This window comes from Chlorocebus sabaeus, chromosome 11 (assembly GCF_047675955.1).
Source record: "Chlorocebus sabaeus isolate Y175 chromosome 11, mChlSab1.0.hap1, whole genome shotgun sequence".
NCBI classification, from domain to species: Eukaryota; Metazoa; Chordata; class Mammalia; order Primates; family Cercopithecidae; genus Chlorocebus; species Chlorocebus sabaeus.
Genome location: NC_132914.1, coordinates 20,951,016 through 20,972,124, shown reverse-complemented (window position 1 = coordinate 20,972,124; position 21,109 = coordinate 20,951,016). Strand labels below are relative to the sequence as shown.

Below are 21,109 nucleotides of genomic sequence, written 5' to 3'. Positions count from 1 at the left end.
GGATCATGGAAGCGGTTTCCCCCATGCTGTTCTCATGATAGTGAGGGAGGTTCTTACAAGCTTTGATGGTTTTAAAAGGGGCAGTTTTTCCTGTGCTCTCCATTCTCTCTTGCCGCCCTGTGAAGAAGATGCCTGCCTCCCCTACTGCCATGATTGTAAGTTTCCTGAGGCCTCCCCAGTCATGCTGAACTGTGAATCAATTAAACCTCTTACCTTCATAATTACCCAGTCTCAGGCATTTCTTCATAGCAGTGTGAAAATGGACTAATACATCATGTTAGTGTAAAGACATTTCTTACCAAACATTTCCTCACAAGACCATATATTGGGCAGTAAGGCTCTCAGTAAGACAGGCAGAGAAAGATCTTGTAGGAGAAACTTCCATTTGCTTTTTTATATTTGCTGGGATGCCTTGCTTTATTCTTTTCCTTTCTTCTTGTCCTGAAGAACAAAGAATACCTACCTCTGCCCACTTCTATTTTTTCTTCCTTCCTTCCTTTTTTTTTTTTTTTTTTTTTTGAGACAGTCTCTTGCTCTGTCGCCCAGGCTGGAGTGCAGTGGCGCGATCTCGGCTCACTGCAAGCCCTGCCTCCCAGGTTCATGCCATTCTCCTGGCTCAGCCTCCCGAGTAGCTGGGACTACAGGCACCCACCACCACTAAGCCCGGCTAATTTTTTGTATTTTTAGTAGAGATGGGGTTTCACCATGTTAGCCAGGATGGTCCCGATCTCCTGACCTGGTGATCCGCCCACCTCGGCCTCCCAAAGTGCTGGGATTACAGGCGTGAGCCACCGCGTCCAGGCTCTTCATGTATTTTTCTATCACCATATTCACTGAAATATTTATGCTGTTGCTCCCTAAATATTTAAGAAACATGATAAGTTATACTATTTCTTAGTTCAGGCTGCATTTTATCATAAACATGTTGCCTTTTCATGAGATGGAGTGATGAGTAAACATCTATAAGTAAAAGGTCTTGGACCATCTAGAAAGTGTGCCAGACCATGCATCCAATAAAATCCAAGTTTGGAAAAAACATTCATTCTCCTTTGTATCAGAGTCCAGGATAATTGTGGTTTCTTTGAATTTCAAAGCATTACTGGAGTGTGGGCTACATTTTCTTGCAACTAGCATTCCTTCTGATATAATTTTTGCTGTTGTTTCTTGAATTACTAAATGTTTTTAAAAATTCAGTGTATTTCTACAATACAAGTCAAATTATAATAAAATTCAAGTCTCTGCTTGTTTTCATTCTGGATTCCTTTCTGGGCCAAGGATAGCCCAAATTAAGATAAAAAAATAAACCCCTGGGCTGTGTGACAACACTTAAATTCTAGTGCTCAATCCAGGACCACCACATTGAACCAGGCAGGCCATGTATGCCCAATATTGTGGAATGTCCTCAAGTTGTGCAATTTGGCAAAGCCAAGGACCCTCCCTGATGCCATGACTTATTAGCTCATGATATATGACAGCATAACTAAATGATCCTAATAGTATCCAGTGCTTCACCATACAGTTGTATTGTGAAAGCATTTCATAAATTGTGCTGTTCTATACAAATCAATTTCCTTTTCTCTTTGATAATCTCAAATTCAAGGAGCTTAAAATTAAATATATAATATGTTTTCATTATATTTTTGGTCTAAAACGGCCACTGTTTCCTGACATTTAAATTTTCTATCTAGGCTCAATCAATAGATATGCATATGTTTTCGATCTCTGAGTCACCTAATACCTAAGTGCTCTGAACAGGTGTCAGCTAAGAAACATATAATCCATTTAGTGGAGACCTATAATACTAGATTTGTTTTCACAGATGGTGTTGGATTATTAAAGTGGAAATAGGCCAAGAAGTCTTAAAACTACCTTTCCATTTAAGAGAGGGACATGCACTAAGCTGGACCTTGTATTATTTAAAGCTATGGTAAGTAAATTCAGCTCTAATCTTCTTATAGCCCAGTCTGACGAAATCTATTATTTTCTATGTCTTCTAAATTTTAGTTTTCCTGTTACTAATCCCTACATCATACAAATAGTTTCTGGGAAGAAACTATATCATTCACCTTCAATGTGTTTAGTTTGTGGCCATATCCTTTTATTTTCAGAAGGCAGGTAATGGATACTAAGGTGTTGAAACAGCATTAGGAAAAACAAATAATGCTAAATCTACCACAGTTTGACCATGGGGAAGTCATTTAATTTATCTTTAACTCAGTTTGGGTATCTGTTAAATAAGGCAATAAACTTTTTTAAACTACTAAGTTTTTTAGTTTATAGAAGTGTTAAAGTAGTTCAAAATGTGTTGTTTATTTTTTGAGATATAAATCCAAAGTGTTATCATTATTTCCCTAATCATATACAATATCTACTATTGATCTTTTAGTTAATAAAGGTGACAGTGTTGTGCAGTAGACAGATTTGGAGTTAATGAATTCAACTCTTTCACTTAGCTCTGTGATCCTGGGCAGTTACACGTGTATGACTTTGACTGCCTAGAATCTGACCTACCTTTATATTTCTGGAGAATTCCCAATGGTATGTGTTCTGTTGAACAACTTCCTCCTACAGAACCTGAAAAGAGCCAAAACCTACTTGTCTGTCTCCCACCACCAGCACCAAGAGCATTGGCACAAAATCTCGGCTCCAAGCAAATGCTTCTATCTGAGACTGAACTTGGATTGAGTAAAACAGGCAAAGAGAGAGTGGAATTCATTTTGTCAATGGGAATTGCAACGGTGGTACTCTTTTGGTCAGGATGGAAGTTCCAGGAGTTTCCATTTGGCTATTTCTACCAGGTGACTTTTATCGTATTGTCAAAATGCTGACTGAGGATTCAGCTGATTGTTGATATATCTATCTCAGCTTTATATTGAGAAACTGAGAAAAAAACAAAGCAGGGGATGGATTCAGGGTGTGATTTTTATATCAAAATTACAGTTATCATCTGACCTCTCAAAACCTGTCACTCAAAAAAGTGGATTCAATAATGTTCCAGGTTCCAAACAATTAGTTTTTAGCTCAGAGTTAGTGCTCAGATTAAGTCCAAAAGCAATTGTTTGTAATTTTTAGGCTGTCCTAGGCTATAGGGTAGGCTAGAGGAATGTTTACACTAATGACATGAAGCCATACCCTAACTGCCCATCCTCAAGCACATTTGGGCTCCCCTCAAGTGATGCCGGATATGTAAAAGTACAGTCATCAGATTACAGTAATTTTCCTCTCTTTATGAGGATACTCTCCAGGCAAATGAATTTATCAGAAACTATATTGAATGTAATCCTAAAGAAAATTAAATTTTTTAATGTGCTGAAACTTAAATATCTAAAATACATTAAAATCTCAAGCATATGTAAATGCTAAATAAGTGAATACCATTTAATTGAAAGATATTAAATCTGTCATTTTTTATTACCAAAAATTCACTTTGAGGTATATACTGCATCAGACCATTTTACAGTTGGAGAAATAGGCAGTGAGCAGCAGCCTTAGAGGATATTAACTGAGAATTTAAAACTTGTGGGGTTTTTAATTTAAAAATCAATCACTCTATAAATAAAATCCCAAAGGTATCAATATCAAGAAAATATTTTAATTTCTTCCATTTTAGAATATTCAATAAATATTTGATTTCAGAATTTCACTACTTTTGAAACATGTATTTTGAAAGGAAAATAATTAAGATAGATGATACCACATTCAAAATATACTTAATCTAGGGATATTATGAAGAATCTCTTTAAAAATTATTTTTAAAAATTTTAACAATTGGGGCTTGGGATGAAACTACGATAATTAACAGAGTGAGTGGCCTAGTGATTGTCAAGTTGACCAATGGAGTAGAGCACAGAAGCCCAGAAACAGAAATCTTCAAGTATGGAAATTTGGTATATGCAGAGACGAGAAAAGAAGGGGCTCTTTAATAAATGGAGCTAAAAAAAAAAAAAAACAGTTATCAGTTATGAGAAAAGATAAATTTGACTTGTATAGCATGTCATAATTTAAAAAAAAAAAAAACTCTGAATTGAATATGGATTGAAAATGTAAAAACTGGGGAAGGTGGCAAGCTAAAAGCAACTAGTGTGTGCTGCCTTCATGGAGAGAAACAGGAGGAGCGAGTGAACACAGCGCCTTCCACTGAAACATCCAGGTGGATGCACTGGGGTTCATCAAGAAAACAATTCAAGCCATGAAGAATGGAGAAAAGCAAGGCAGTACAACCACCAAGTCAGGGGACGCTCCCCAGCCTAGGGAAGTGATGAGTGAGTGAGCAACCCTGGACACCCATGCTTCTCCCATGGATCTTTGCACCCCTGCGTCAGGAGATCCCCTCATGAACCCGCTCCACAAGGGCTTGCAGTCTGATGCACAGAGCTACATGGAGTCTTGATAGAAGCCACTCAGGCACACATGAAGTCCTGGGAGCTTTAGATACCCAGGCTTCCCAGCAAAAGTGGCTGCAACTCTGGCGAAGTGGGAGGCTAGGCCCTCATACATACCCCTCGAAAAGCAGCTGTTCCAGAAGGCTGAGCAGTGATGATCTGCAGGCCCCACTTCCATGACACTTCCCAGGACCCATTGACTCGGAACTCCGGTAAGCCACTGGTAGCAGCATTGCACCCCTCTGAGGGAGCTCCCAGAGGAAGGGGTGGGAGCCATCTTAGCTGTTTCTCAGTTTTAGCCATTGCTGCCTTCAGTGTAGGTGCCCTATGAAAAAGTGGTCAGACTGCTTTTTATACAGGTCCCCGACCCTCACTCAGTGAGACCTCCTGATGGGTCACCAGCCCTTCTTGGTGGTGTTTTCCAGCTGGCAGTGGTTCCGAGTCTCTCTGGGACGGAGGCCCCAGCTGGGGGGATGGACCGCCATCTTTGCTAACAGCCTTAGCCACTGTTGCCTTTGGGCTCTAGGGAGTCCCAGGAAACTAGGGAATGAAGCGCTCCCCAGCACAGTGCAGCAGCTCTACAGAGAAGCAGTCAGATTGATTCTTCATGCAAGTCCTTGATCCTGTTTCTCTTAAAGGGGCAGAATCTCCAAACCGAGGACTACAACCATGCCCACAGTTGTGTTTAGGCAAGCAAATAGGTTCGTACCTCCCTGGGATGGAGCTCCCAGAGAAAAGAGCAGGCTGCCATCTTTGCTGTTTTGCAGCCTTTACTATTGACACCTTCAAGTACAGGAAAACCCAAGGTCACTAGGGGCTGAAGTGAACCCTCAGCATACTGCAGCAGCCCTAGGGAAAAGTAGCCAGGCTGTTATATGGGTCCTAAATTTTGTATCTTCTTAACTGGGTATGTCCTCCAGGATTGGGTCTCCAGCCACCCCCCTGCTGGGACTATTGAGCCAGTAGGAGCTCTGCAACTCCCTGGGACAGAGCTCCCAGTGAGAGCGGCAGGTTGCCATCTTTGCTGTCTTGCAGCCCTCAACCTTGCTGCCTCCAGGCTCCAGGGAGTCCATGAAGCCCAGCGGCTGGTCTGGGTCCCCACCACAGAGCACCCACCTCACAGAAAAGTGGCCAGACTGTTCTCTATGCAGGTCCTAGTCCACACTTCTCCTCACTAGGCAGGACTGCCTGACCTGGGACTCCAGTAAAACTGCCTTGCCCCTGCCTGATTTCCTCAATTAGAAACAGCCCAGCAGTTAAAGGAATACCAACATGCAGCTATGAGAAAAAAACAACACAAGAATTCTGGCAACTCAAATGGCCAGAGTGTTTTGTGTACTCTGAACAACTACGGTAGTTCTTCAAAAAGGGTTCTTAACCAGCTTGAGTTGGCTGAAATGACAGAAATAGAATTCAGAATATGGATAGGAATAAAGACCATTGAGATTCAGGAGAAGAGAAAAATCCAATCCAAGGAAACTAACAATCACAATAAGACAAAATAGGAGCTGACAAACAAAATAGCCGTATAAAAAAGGGACCTAACTGATCTAATCGGCTGAAAAATACAGTACAAAAATTTCACAATGCAATCACAAGTATTAACGCAGAATAGACCAAGTTGAGAAAAGAATGTTAGAATTTGAAGACGGGCTCCCTGAAATAAGACAGACAAAAATAAAAAAGAATAAAAAGCAATGAATAAAACCTTTCAGAAATATGGAATTATGTAAGGAGGCCAAATATACAAATTATTGGCATCCCTGAAAGGGACAGGGAAAAAGTGAAAAACTTGGAAAACATATTATGGGATATTGTCATGAACATTTCCCCAACCTCTCTAGAGAGGCCAACAGTCGAATTCAGGAAATACAGAGAACCTCTGTAAGAGATCTACTGTAAAACACCTATAGTTAACAATACTGTCTTACATACTTAAAATTTTACTAGAACTATAAAGTAGTTCTTATGTTAAGTGTTCTCATTACAATAATGGTAGTAGTAATAATAATAAGTGATGAGGGTGTGAGGGAATTTTGGAATTAATAGATATCTTTATGGCAGATTGCAGTGTCTACTTATATCCAAATTTATGGTGTTGTGTACATTAAATATATACAGCTTTTCATATGTCAATCACATCTCAATAAAGTGGGTTTTTTAATATATAAAAAAAGAAATGCCTGTAGTCCTGGCAACTCAGGAAGGTGAGGCTGGAGGACCACTTGAACCCAAGACTTTGGGTCTAACCTGGGCAACTCGAAATTAAACATAATAATAATAAGACATCACAGTATCAAGGCTAACAATCTTTTGTGTGGCCTTCATCGTACTGCCTGATGACACACAGGACTGTAATGAAATATGACGTGCCCTAATTGCAGTAACTAGATATAAAACAAAGTAGAATGAATTTGGAGTGGTAAGAAGGGCAGTAGTTTTTCAGGATGTAAAGAAATGAGAAACAGGAATAAGATTGTTGAAACGTAAACGGGAAGAATCAGCAATATGAGAAACATGCAAATGAATAGAATTAAAGACCTCTGCATTATTCTAATTTAATCTGCATTTGGCAAGCATTTCATGACACAGCTTCATCCACTTTACCACTAATGTATTCAAGACAGTGGTCCTCAAATTTTAGCTGAAATCAGAATCACCGGGGGACCTGGTATAACCCTCAGAGGCTCAGGTCTATCCCCTTCAATAAGCCTGCCCCTCTCTGTTCTTTCTGAGTTCTGGTGTTCTTGTATGTACGAAACTTTGAAAGCCAGCGATGCAGAAAAATACACAGAGGGAAAACTCATAATATCACCAATAGCTGTAATGATTCCCCAAAAGATAGAACAGAAAACTATTCTTTTCCCTCGGTGCCCATGCAAATCTGTTTTCTGAGGCTAATTCTTTGGATCATTTTAACAAAACCTAGGTAGATGCCATGGCTCTTCTGATCATCAGAAAATATAAAGTCCTCTAGTCACTTCTAGTTACAAAAAGCTTGATTTCGGTGTTCAAAATATTCTCAAGTAATAGTCAAAGCTCCAAACTTCATTTAAAGTTTATCCTCTCCTGGCTCAGGCTAAGGAACAGGTTGCTAGACTGCAGAGTGGAAAGGACAACGTTTTAGGTGTTTTTTTCACTGCCTAAAACGTCCACCCCACCTCTCTCTCTCAACAACTGGTTTCAGATCATCTAGATCTGTGGGAGACACTAAAAAGCAGTAAGGTCCAAGAAAGTTCTCACTTGATATCCAGACCAATATGGTCTGGATTTGGTTTCTCCTGATTCTTGCAGCATTTTTTACTTCTTATGGAACCCTGTCACTGATAATGGACTCTCCTCTCCCACTGTTGCTTTTTAAATACAACTGAGGTCTCTTCTGCCTGGCCATTTACTACTTCACTCTGATTTTTTGAGGTCCATTACACTCTCCATGGAGAGAATCACCACTCCAAGGTGACTTCAGGTGTGTTTCTCTCTTCCACTTGGCCTTCAGGAGCCTTCCTTCCGAAGACCTCTGGCAACACAGGCTGTTCCTAAGGCAACCAGCCTCCTCTCTGGACAGCTGCAGAAGGGATGGTCAGGGCAGCCGGTGCTTTTAGGCTTTTCTAGCAGCAATTTCTGCTCCATGACCCCAGGCTCACAAAGCAACCTATTATCCTGAATCCCCTCTTTTTTTTTTTTTTTTTTTTTTTTTTTTGAGTCTTGCTGTGTTGCCCAGGCTGCAGTGCGGTAGAGTGATCTCAACTCACTGCAACCTCTGCCTCCCGTGTTCAAGTGATTCTCCTGGCTCAGCCTCTCGAGTAGCTGGGATTACAGGCATGCACCACCATACCCGGCTAATTTTTTGTATTTTTAGTAGAGATGGGGTTTCGAGGGGAGTTGAAGGAGACATTTCACAGCAGTCCCACTCAAGTAATCTCAACTTAAAGAGATACAATTAAAACTAAATAGCATGAAAAGGTAAACAGAAAACACTTGGCCACAATGTATTAGGTAAAATCAAGAAATATGTAACAATAGCCATATTATTGGAACAAAGTAGAATTGAAAGTAGCTTTTTTAACATGAGTAAAAAAGGATCATTAAGATAATATGAGGTAAAGTTCAAGATATATCAAAATACACAAAGCAAAATTCTTGGTATTTAGCAATGACATAGAATTATTCAGTTTTATACATATTTTCTGTCCTTTAAACAATTATATGGAATATATATTAAAAATTATAATAATGAAATTCAGAATTTTATATATATCAAATTTTGTAAGCATTTAAACAGAGAGTTAACCAGTGCACATAGTCCTTAAAAAATGATATATGTTATAATAAGGTCTACATATATAAATAATATAGTTTATGTATAGTTTATAAAATATATAATATATAAAATAAATAATATAAATAAAATATATAGTATTTTATATATATTATATTTTATGTATGATGTTTTATTTATTATATAACATATATATTAATCTACAAAAAAACTAAATTCCAGAGTGTCAAAAATGTGCTACCTATAGTCTTTCTCTAGTAAAACTAGATATTTACAGATGATGTTGAAGACCCAAGTTGGTTGACACTTTGAAACGTTTCTTAAATATTGGAACAAAAATATCAATCTACAATTATAAACTATTCAGGAACTAATGATGATGAGTGACCCCTGTTCCAACATTTTCAGGAGATGGTCAAGGCAATTTTGTTTTTAATTATGATTTAAAATCATTTAAAATGCATTATTTGTCTTTTATTTCAGAAACTTAAATTCAAGAATTTGGAAAATAATCCATAGAAATCTAAGGAAATCAGAAAGAAAATATTAATGATTTGGAGTTTTTGGAATACAATGCTAAATAAGTCAGAATACCTACCTTTTCATTTATTTATGAAAAAAATATTGGCTGCTTAATTTGTGCTCAGCATTTTTCTATACATAAAATAGGCAAGAGTCACAGGTCTTGTGCTCAAGAAATTTAAATTCAGCAAGGATTTATTATTTATTTACTTCCTTTATGTAACTGGATGATTAAAATATAAGAGATAAGCTCCCTGATAGTAATAAGTGCAGACAACAGAGAGAAGGTTGCTGGACCCCCTACCAGCCATAATGCAGCAGTGATGGTTTCCTGAGAGGCAAGTTACATAAACTAAGTCCTGAGGGTAAATAGCATTATCCATCAGGAAGGAGAGTGTTCTCAGCACAAGGAGAAGAATGTGAAAGGAGAGAAAACAGAGTATGTTTGGAAAACTAAAGATATTTCGACATTGTTAGATATTAAATAATGAAATGTAGTATGAGAGAGGTGAGCTTTGACCTATCATAAAAGCTTTATAGAAAATATTAGGCTGGGCACGGTGGCTTACACCTTTAATCCCAGCACTATGGGAGGTCAAGGCTGGCAAATCACGAGGTCAAGAGATCGAGACCATCCTGGCCAACATGGTGAAACCCCCCCATCTCTACTGAAAATACAAAAATTAGCTGGGCATGGTGGCACGTGACTGTAGTCCCAGCTACTTGGGAGGCTGAGGCAGGAGAATCGCTTGAAGCTGGGAGGCGGCTGTTGCAGTGAGCCGAGGTCACACCACTGCACTCCAGCCTGGCGACAGAGCAACGCTCCGTCTCAAAAAAAAAAAAAAAAAAATTTAAGGAATGTCAACTTCATCCTGAGGAGGTAGAAAGAATTGTGTGTAGGGGTGTGACTTGAGAAGACGTATATTTGAAAAATGTTATGAGATGGGAAGAAGGATACATATCCTCTCCTTTTCAGGGTGAGACCCACACTCTCTACAGCAGAAGTTCAGAAGAAGAAAGGAACGCCCCAAACCCAAAACACATGTAAAGGGAGCCAGAAACTGAGTACCAAAAAATACTGACTACTAAAACACAGAAGTGCCAAAGGTGAAGGATAAAAGTAAAAGCTGCCAGAGATAAAGGGACAAGAAGAACATAAATCTTGAGAGAAGAGTGGAAGTGCAATACTATAAAATTAACAGAGACTTTATAAATGACTAGAAGTGAGGAAAATTGCCACCGCATCCATTGATAATGACAGGAGAATAATTTCAGCAGAGAGCTGCACCACAATTTCATTAGGTTTCCTTTAAGTATCCTGGTATGCTACTTTCTAGAAACTGGCCATCAGTCTTATTTTGTAACTTTAATTCTCCAACCAATTTAAAATAAGGATTATATTCTCATCCCCAAGATGCCTAATGGGCTGAATCCTAATACTTAAAATTCAGGTTTGTCTATGAGAGAGTGGGGAATTGCTTGGAACTGGTAATAGTGGCTACTCTAAGCAAGGACTTTAAACAAAACAGAAATTTTATGAGAAATTTCTGACTAATATCTTTCAAATAGATTATTAATTTAATAATACTGGAAGGTTTTAATAAAATCATGCTAATGTCACTGTAACATCATTGTCAGCAACAATGTTATAGCATCAACTTATAACCAAAGCAATATATATTAGAAGTGACTGGCTAAACCCAGAAATGTGAATTATGGGAATATATGAAATTGCAAGAATAAGTTATTAGAGGTATGATTAATGAAGCATCACTTTTTCTCCACCATGTGGCAAGTCTTACCCCAGAGTTACTGAGCCCTTCTGAGTTCATCAGTTTGGTTACCAATTATTTCCCAATATCTATTAATGGCAGACACTAATTTTATTTTTCTCCATGGTATTCTTAAAGTACCCTTAAGGATAAAGTAGAATGGAAGTGAATCATTTGTTCTGGCTGTAATGACTGGCCAACTCAAAACATTGAATGCCAGCTCTGAGCAATATGATGAATGCCACCTTAAATACATAAAACGAAAAACTTCGTTATGTTGACATAATAGATAAGTCAAAATTTGCAGAATTTTAGTAAACTTGGAATTCTAGGATGACATATGCATACGATTAGCTGTTCATTCAATTATTAATTTATTCACTCAATCACCTGTATACCAAATATGTGTTAAGTATCTGTTACGTGCCAGGAACCTGTTCCAGGTGCAGAGAATACAGTGAATAAACAGATTAAACCCTGCTCCCAATGAACATCTTCATGTTACTTGATATGAGTTCATTCCTTGAAGAAAAATTCATTACGAATTTGCCTGTTTTTTAAAGAGAGGGCATGTGTACTTTCAAAGATTTAGATAGAGATTAGTTTGTGACATATAGTTTCTCTCTTTCCCAAATATATTTAAAATATTTATTGTCTTTGACAAAAAAATGAAATCATGGCTCTCAGTTGAAGGCCAAGAAAAGGATCTATCATATATTTACATTTCTATTCTTGAAAAAGAATTCTAATCACAACAGAAGATGTTTTTTTAAAAAAGTATTTTAAAGAAATTATAATTTCAAATTTGAAATCTGTCAGCCAAACACTTAATTCACCGGTCATCGGCATATTTCAAGACTCAGTAATCTCCAGATGTGTTTGAATTACACCAATAAAGTAAGATTAAGTACATGTCAACCCATGTTTTACAACTTGCATAGCTTCTTATGCCTTTGTTCTGCTTACATATTGTGAGGCAGTGTTTATCTTTTTGCATATTTCTGAGTGATAGCATATAAAGTCATACAGTATTTAGAGTTTTTACAACTTTTTTACCTACTCATGAAACATTATCACTCATCAATGCAAAAGGCATGCATAAGATAAGGACACCTCGGTGGTTTTCTTTAAATTCAGGAAGAACTTCATTAAAATTCCCACAATTTTATGACTGTTGCAGTCTAGGCCACATATTTTATTTTTATTTTGTGACTTGCTACAAATAAATTCTTGCTTAGTCCCAGACTTCTCTCCTAGCTTGATAAAATGTAAGAGCCCCTTTTAAATTAGTATATGTTTTGACATCTTCAGTGGGTTTTATATGTACTCAAGTGGTTCTTTTCCTACACGGTTTTCTCATATTATTGAATAAGCTAAGGAAAAACCGATGTATTACTATGTTTGGTGAATTTTCAAATTTAGTATTAAATGTATGCTCTTTTGTAAAAATCTACTTGCAATTCGTGTGTTGAAATATTTATTCGTCTCTTACTCTAATTTAATCCACCAATTGATCAGTCATTAATTCAATATTTATCTAGTCCCTACTCTGTTCGACGCACTATTCTGGTTGCCAAAAATATAAGTGAACAAAATGAATGAAATTCCTGCCCTTGTAGCACTGTCATGCCCTCTCAATAGTAAACTTTTTTTATAAGAAATGCAACCTTCTAATCACAAAATTTAATTGTGCTCCACTTTCTTCAACCTCTCTTAAAGTTTCAATTATTTATAAGCATAATTTTTCCAAAAAATAGATTTCAAAATCACAATAATGTATAGCACATTTCATATCTCTCTTGCTTTCTAAATTTTTCCAGGGCTTGCTTTCCAATTAGAACCACCTTGTGTTATAAATGTCTCCTCTTATATCTAAAATTTTTGGTAAAACAATTGGCACAAATGATAGAATGCTCAATAGTTTTACTATTGAAAATATGAATATGAATAATTTTTTTAATTTAGTAGTATACTTTAAAATTTCATACGTTGAGGAAATGTAGGTTGATTATTTTTGTGGCAGAGGTTGATAGTAGTCCTCCAATGTGTATGTTCTCCTTTCTTCGTAATTCAACCTTGCCCTTGTTGGGTTCTTTTATCAGTAAGATGCTGGAGTTTAATCAGCCACAGCAGACTGTGAGGTGGAAGCCACTTGGTGATTGTGGCCCAGCACCAAGATAGAAGGCATTTGGATCCCTGGTGATCACAGACCCAGCATGTCATCTCTGCACAGGTGACATTAGATTCTATTTGAAGAAGAAGACATCCATATTGTTTAAGACATTGTTATTTAGAGATTTCTGTCAGTAGCAGGCAAACCTAATCCTAACTAACATAGCCTACAACGTCCTTTCACAAATTTAACAATCTATGCTACATCCTGCATAATTCTTACCATCTTGATTACTTACTGAAGATGATGAAACGTTCATCTCTGTCACATGACTATTATTGGCAATAGCATGATTCACCTTCTTGGAGATTTTCCTGAAAAATAAAAATACCAATGTTTGTTTTGACCTTATTTGCATATAATCACAGATATGTAGAGATAAACCAAATCAATCTTGAACAAAATAGCAAATGACTGGTGATAATAAAAATATCTGTATGGAGAGAGGCACAGCTGAAAAGGTAAGAGGAAGCCACACAAATACCAGCTAAGCATGGGGAAGGCAATGCTTGAGTATTTAATTGAGTCATTTCAAGTTGTATATGACTTTTACTTGTTTTTATCAACTACAATGTTTATTTCATTTAACCACAGTAAAACGAAAACTGTGACTTGTGTTTCACAGGGAGTATAACTGATTTAATGGAATTGTTGCAGTTTTATCACTTTTCTGAGTTAAATTTTGCCTCCCCTAACTTTTCTGGGAAATAAAAATTCACATATTCTCTGTTCTTTTTTTCCTTCCTCTGCTTAATTCTATCTTATGCAGGACATTTTATAGAAGGCTCATGTTCATTTTCTAATCAACATGGCATATATTAAAAATCAGATCCATCATGGGTCATGCAACTATCATATGACGCTGATTATTTTTCCAAATTCCAATGATTTACAACTGCCGTTTAATTGCCTGAGAGCATTTTAATCCAGGGTAGTTAACATTACTTGAACTGCTACATCATTTAATTGTAATATTATAGGTTTACAAGCAAAAGCAAGCCTTGAACTAGAGACAGCAAGTCTATAAAAAAAAAAAAAATCCAAAAGAAACCATCAAGTTTTAAAAGTTTATGTCAGAAATATCTCATTTAGTTCAAATAAACTAATGTGAAATAATATCCTTTAAAACATGTAAATAAAGAGCTAAGTACCTAAAAGTAAAAAACAATATCTAGAGGAAAGAGATAATTTATGTGTTGGATAGTGAGATTGGGCATAAAAAGTCTGGTTCCCAAAACATTTATGAAATATTTACACCATTCCTCAGGAAATGGCTAGAATATAAACAAAGTACCCTACCTAGGAGAGCTTCAAAAATCATTTTTATAGTGGCGATTAATTTAATTTCTGAAACTCCAAGGAAATTACAAATCTATTGTGAATGTTTATGGTACTTGACAAATCAAGACCAGAAATTTTATCATCATTCACAATCATCATCAATTACAAAACTATTCAAGAGAGTTACATAAGAAAAAAATACTTTTAGCTTAGATGCAACGGAGCAAAAGTATGCTTCAAATTGTTTTTAGCATGATACACAGAAGTCCAAGTTACATTTTAAAATTTTTGATTCTACTACACATGATTTTATTAGATTTTAATACATTACTAAACCAGAATAGCAAATGCCATACCCTGGTATCACACCAGCTAAAAAAATATGATCAGAAATTCACTTATTCCATAAATATGAAAGTGTGAAAATTTATGGACTTTCTTTTTTTATAATTTTAAGTTTTAAAAATTTTAGCAACTCTATGTTCCCCACTGCAGTACAGAGAAGCAATATGGTATTGTGAATAAGAGTGGTTAATCAAATTGTCCTGGGTTCAAATCCAGGTTCTGTGCCATCTGTGTAATCTTGAATAAATTATTCATCTCCACTTGCCTCAGTTGTAAAAATAAGAACAACATTTATCGCATAAGGTCATGTAAGGAGTAGATTGCAAAGCTCAGAGCTTCAAGTAAGAAGTGGGTATAAAAATCCAATTCTGGCCTCATTTACTCTCATTTATTTACTCTTTTTTAGGTCTTCGAGCAGCAGCCCAAGGAAGGAAAATAAGGACACACATTTTTGGCTGGATTAGTAATGTCTTTCCTTTGTCTTCATCCACCAGTGTTCTTGGTACACTGAGAGGAAACAAGAAATTTAAAAAACCTTATTTTCCATGTCAGAAGCTATTACATCATTCCATTTGCAATAACATACTTTAATCTTCTCCAGGTTTCATAAATTCTTGGGACAATTATAATAAATGTCATTTGCTTGGAAACCTAAAGAAGAATGCATAGTTAAATTTTTCACAGTATGACCCCCATTATAGTAATACTGAAGGAGAAGCTAAGTGGTTGAATTGGAAGGATAAGCGATAATATTGCTATGCTTCTGAAAGAGTACCCATTCAGGAAATGTTAGGAAATCTCAGTATTTGGATCCAAAGCCCTTGCCAAGAGACCTTGGCAGATGCAGCAAATCAGTCCTTTATTAGATGTGTCAGTCTCAGTTGCACACATATCTTGATAGTTAAGATGGAAATGTTCATCCCCTAGTCACAATGGAGATAAGTGCTGAAAAACCTCTAGAGACAGGCTACTTAACAACTAGTGAGATTCCCTGGGATACCCATGTAGAATCTCCTGCATTTCGTTTGAGGTTTCCTCCCAGTACACTCAGATAATTGACTTTTTTTTATTTTTTAAATTAATTCCACATTAGATTCTGTATTACTATGAACCACACTACCGTTTATGGAGAATTAACATCTGGTTACAAACAGTGGTCTCATTGTTTCAACCTCATGTGGGCTTACAGGATTTATAGGAAGTTCTCTGAAACCAACACTTCCTTATTCTGTTTAAGGATTATCAAAGATTTATGAATTCATTTTATAAAATTTCCATCCTTAACCACACTTTTTAAACACCTTCTAAAAATCAATTACCTCATTTTCAATTAATTAAGCCAATTAAACTATGAAAGATGTTCACGTAATGATAGCTCCACAGTTAACACATTTCAAGAAGCTGTTTTGCCTTTCACATCTCTTCCGTTACATGCAGAGTACTTATCTCTACCGGGATCCTCTCTATATCAGTCCTCATTTGTAAAGGTAGAGACCCAAACATTACATCTTAATATGTACTTTTTACATTTAAATTGTAGTCAAGAATTTTAAAAAATTATATCATAGTAAAATGTCTATTTTGCCATTGAAACAGTTCCAATATGACATTAATGTATCAGAGCATCCTTACGAACCCCACAAATATATACAATTATTATTTGTCACTTTAAAAAAGTAAAGAATAAAAGAGCACTTAACGTTTTAGTAAATCGAGGCTTGTAAGTAATGCGAATATTGTCTTCTAGCTTCTCAGAAAGTGTGGAACATTGGCCTTCCTTTTCAGATTCACGTGAGAGCTTGGTAAGTTTTATTCTTAAATGAGATAGACGAGTGTTCTGAGCTCATCTTTTCACTCCCAACTCTGGAGAGAGAATGATGCCTACTTACACTCGGATGCACTGGGTCATATACCTTCACCAGATCACTAAGCCCAGGTCAAATGCATATGATGGTGTGTCACTTTCTACCTAGAAAACAGCGATCATTCCATCAGCCTTCAGTGTGTTTCTTCTAGGGGCATAAAAGGTAAGATGGCAAGGATGCCTAATGCCGAACACTAAGTGGACAAGTGACCTCCAGCAGGTTAAAGCAGCATAAAAGAAGGCTGAGTTAGTAGTGAAAGGAGCTAGAAGCCTAAATTATCCAACAGTATGTATTTCCTAGCTATGTTCTCTCCTAGCCTCAATTTACTCTTATATAAACAGAGTAAAATCAACATGAGTGACCCACTAGAGCAGAAGGGGGTGAGAAATATAGGAGGGCAATGATTTAGACCAGGCAGAAGAATGGGCTTGAAGAAGTCTTTCCCAGAGTAGTTGATGCTTTAAGACAGGTATAGGACTCACCTGGGTGAATAAGATTTTGAAAGAAAGGTGGCTTAGACAGAAGGGATAGTGAATGTGCAGGGTTATTTGGTTCATGAGATAATCAAAACATTTATCCCACATTGTGCTTGGTCCTTAACTGTTAATATGTTCTCTCTTTAGTCCAACAAGGCAGATGTTGCCTAATCCAACAAGAAAATGTTTGCTTTTGGCTAATGTGCTGCCAGCGACATTCTTAGCACTCAACAGAAGAGCACCCTAGAACTATGGAAAGGCAGCTGCACTAGTGTATGAACTCTGCCATTGCACAGAGCCCTGCACTTAGGAGGTTTCTAAACTTGTTAATGCTTTGCTGCTGTTGTCTTAAAATTCTTAATAATTTTGAACAAAGCAACTCACATTTTCATTTTTCACTGGTCCCCACAAATTACATAGCCAGTCCTATTTATGCTATCAGATAATCCCAATTTGTGTAAATCAGATGGATTCACATTCTGGTTTTCTTACTTTTTAGCTTCATGAACTTCTAGGAGCTTTAATGATAGAAATATCAATTTTTTTTTTTTTTACTCATTTGTGAGGATCAAATATATTTTGATTATAAAACTAATTTTTATTTTATAAAGTATTGCAGAAACAGAACAGTAATCAGTCAGCTAATGAGATTCTTGTTTATTTTTAAAAAATTCACTTATTTGGAATGATTTCAAATATCTGGAAATTAGTACGTGCCTACTGCCATTTCCTCTCTCTTCTTCTCCTCTTTTTCTCTGTTCCTATTCTGTCCTTTGCAATTGAGTTTATAGTATATGCTAAATACTGCACTGAGTGCCAAAAACATAGATCGAAGCAGACACAGTCTCTTCCCTTGAGGAGCTTATACTTGCATAGAGGAAATAGAAGCAGAAATTGACAAGCTTGGTGAAGTGTAACAGGCATTTCATAGAAAAAGCACAGGGTGCAATAAGAATACACAAGAGAGCAGTAGCTAAGATTTGGGGGGGTGATGTGAGTGGAAGTGGCTCTGGGAAGTCTTTCCCAAGAGAGTTGATCATTCAAGAAAGAGATAGGATTTAGATGAAGGAAGGAGGCATTGGAATGAAGGTGTTTTAGGCAAAAGAGAAATTGTGTGTGCAGTCATAAAAGCTTGAAACACATGTTTCTTATGAGAAAGCACAAGTAGTTCTATTTATCTGTGTCAGAGATGCATGTGGAAGAATGAAGAGTTAGGAGGCTGGAAAGGGAAATAGGCAAAAGCCAGATCCACGGGTATTATAAGGGGTAAACCAGAGTTATAAATTCACCCTGAATGCTCCTTGAAAATTATAAAAAGGTAATGAAAGTAGAGAGATGATATGGCTAGAAAACAGTGTAGAGATGAATGATAACGCAACTTAGATAAGAAATATTTGTGGAAAAACAGCTGACTCTAGTGATACTATAGAATGGAAATTCAGAGCAAGCTTCAGGCCCTCAAGAAATATTTTATGGAGCAACTATGATGGAGCAAGTACTTTGTTATGTTCAGAGAACACAGAGATAACTAAGATAGATCCCCTCTTCCCCAGAAGGGTGGAATGCAGTGTAGTGAGTGCAGTGACATGCTCTACCCATGATATTGAACAGAAAAGGGGCCTCCAAACTTCCTAAGGGACATACAGAGTCTTTTGCAAAAGAGCTGACACTAAATCTCAGAGGAATGTCCTGAATTGAGACTTAAAAGATTAAAGGAAATAATCAGACACAGGACGAGATAATTAAAAAGAAGGAAATATTCTAGGCAAAGAAAGTAACATAAGCAAAGAAAAAGAAATGAGAACTTACATAGACGTGCAGCGTCCAGGGGAGAGGTGGATAAGAGACTGAACCGGAACAGTAATTGTAGATGAGGAATAAAAAGGAAAGCAGATTTATGGAATGTTTAGGAAGCATTAACATGACTTTGTCATTGTTTGGATGTGAGAAGTGATGGAGGTGGAAGAATGAGAGGAGACTTCTTTTCCACCTTGCCTCTTTTACCCCTTAAGTGCCAACAACCACAGACAATTTCCCAAGCTATTAATTTTAGCTAAGTGTTTTTCCTCCTCAGGCTATGTTTTAGGAGGAGAATCTGTGGTATAAATCTACAATCACTGTAAATTAATATAACTACAGTCACACTACTGTTTAACTTGATTCCAAAACAGATATACTTGGAATCCCAGCACAAACTTGGTTTTTCAAATATAGCTCCAGACGTAGTCATGGTCAACATGTCCCCTTGTCAAACAACAACTACTTACCATCAACTTAATACATCATATACAAGGCATAAAGATATCTCCTTCCTCAAATCAAATTCAAGTGGTTCCACTGTAGAATCACAGAATTTAGGGTTGGAAGGCATCTTAATATTTATAGAATCCAAATATTTGGGACACTCTCTGCAATCTGAATTTTGTATTCACAATTTTCTTGAGGTCAACAGGCTAGAGAACAAGACAACTTACCACTTGCTTTGATAAGTTTTTCTTTAAGTCCTAGTTCTGAGAAATAAAATGATTTGAGAACCTGAGGACAATAAAATATGACTACTGATTTCATAGTCCCATGTACTTTCAAATTCACTTTCCTATTTTGTCAAATCAAGGTTGAATTTTTCCCTCCTCATTTAAATGTTTCTCATGCTTTTTGCTGTAAGAATTATATTAAAATGAAATTAGTCACTGCTTGTTTTTATTTTGCCTGGCTTCTTCGACAGGAGAAAAGAACACAGACTAAAAGGAATATAAATCCAAAAGGATGAGTGAAATGGGAATACACAAGGCATGAGCAATAAGACTGTTCTGTCAGAAACAATGAGAATAACTGCTCTACAGCTTACAAACCAGAAACTTACACGTTGTATCTCATTAAATTTTATTTTGAATATTGAGAACATTCAGTGCATGGATAATATTTAAAAGTCATAACTCCAGAAGTAGAACCAGTTGATGAATAAAAAAAAATTCTAGTCAAAACATAATTTATCTATTATGTACAGGACAGGCCAAAACCTCGTTTTGCCTCCTGGAAAATTATTTACAAGAAAATGATTGCTTAGAATGTTCCTTCTTTAGGAGCTCCCCAAAATCTCTAAATATAGGTGGTTACATTAACTAATTCAACCTAGAAAACAAGCACATCCCCCACTTACGTATATACATGTCTTACCAGATTTATAATCTATACTATTTGGAGCAAGGAAAAAGGATTTACATATTGAAACAAAAGGAAAATTATAAATTTTTTTATTATTCGATAAGGCAGTCATAAATTTCTGACATAAACACATGATTATAAATGGAAGGTGTCTTTCTAATGTATCATACTAGATATGCTATAAGTTCTGAAACATGAGATCAATCCATGACTAATGGCCTGATAAAAGTCATGACTGAATAAATGGGATGACAGCCAAGGAACAGATTCCTGTGAATAAATAATAATCAAATGCCACACATGTAGCTTAATTAACACTGCCCTTTACTTATTTTTCAAAATCTTGCATTCATTCAATGAATATGTGAAGATCTACTATATGCTAGACTTAACTCAATTTGTAGCAAGTTAATGATCATAAATAGGTGATGAAGTCTAATCTCTTCCCTAAAAGATTTTTGTCTTATTCACTGCTGATCTTGTGTGCTTTTTTGTTGTTGCTGAAATTGATAAATGTTCACCACATTCAGTAATACTTTCCAGACTTCCAGACAAATGAATTCATAACATACACATTCGCTTCCCATTAAATACACAAGTTTTACAGTTTTTGTTTCCAGAGAATCCAGACTAAGTTTATTTTTAAGAAGAATTAATGAAATAAGAAAATGATTGCATAGTCTAGACTCAAAGCCACTGTTGGTCTAGATAGTAACTTCAGTGATGTACTTCTTTTTTCCTCAGGGACCTGTTCCAATTAAAATGAATCTACTCTCCTGTAAAGCTCTCTTTATCTGGCTACCACGTACTTAATGAGAACTTCAATACCTGCTCCTGACTGGTTCAGAT

The 21,109-nt window shown here is 36.5% G+C and overlaps 1 long non-coding RNA gene across 1 annotated transcript; it reads left to right on the top strand.

Moving 5' to 3' along the window:
• The first annotated feature begins 13,102 nt into the window (after positions 1–13,102).
• Positions 13,103–19,999, top strand: LOC119621284 (uncharacterized). Its single transcript, XR_005237824.2, has 4 exons — positions 13,103–13,188; positions 15,161–15,256; positions 16,502–16,556; positions 19,821–19,999. It is a non-coding gene; the product is annotated as an uncharacterized lncRNA (long non-coding RNA).
• The last annotated feature ends 1,110 nt before the right edge of the window (positions 20,000–21,109 follow it).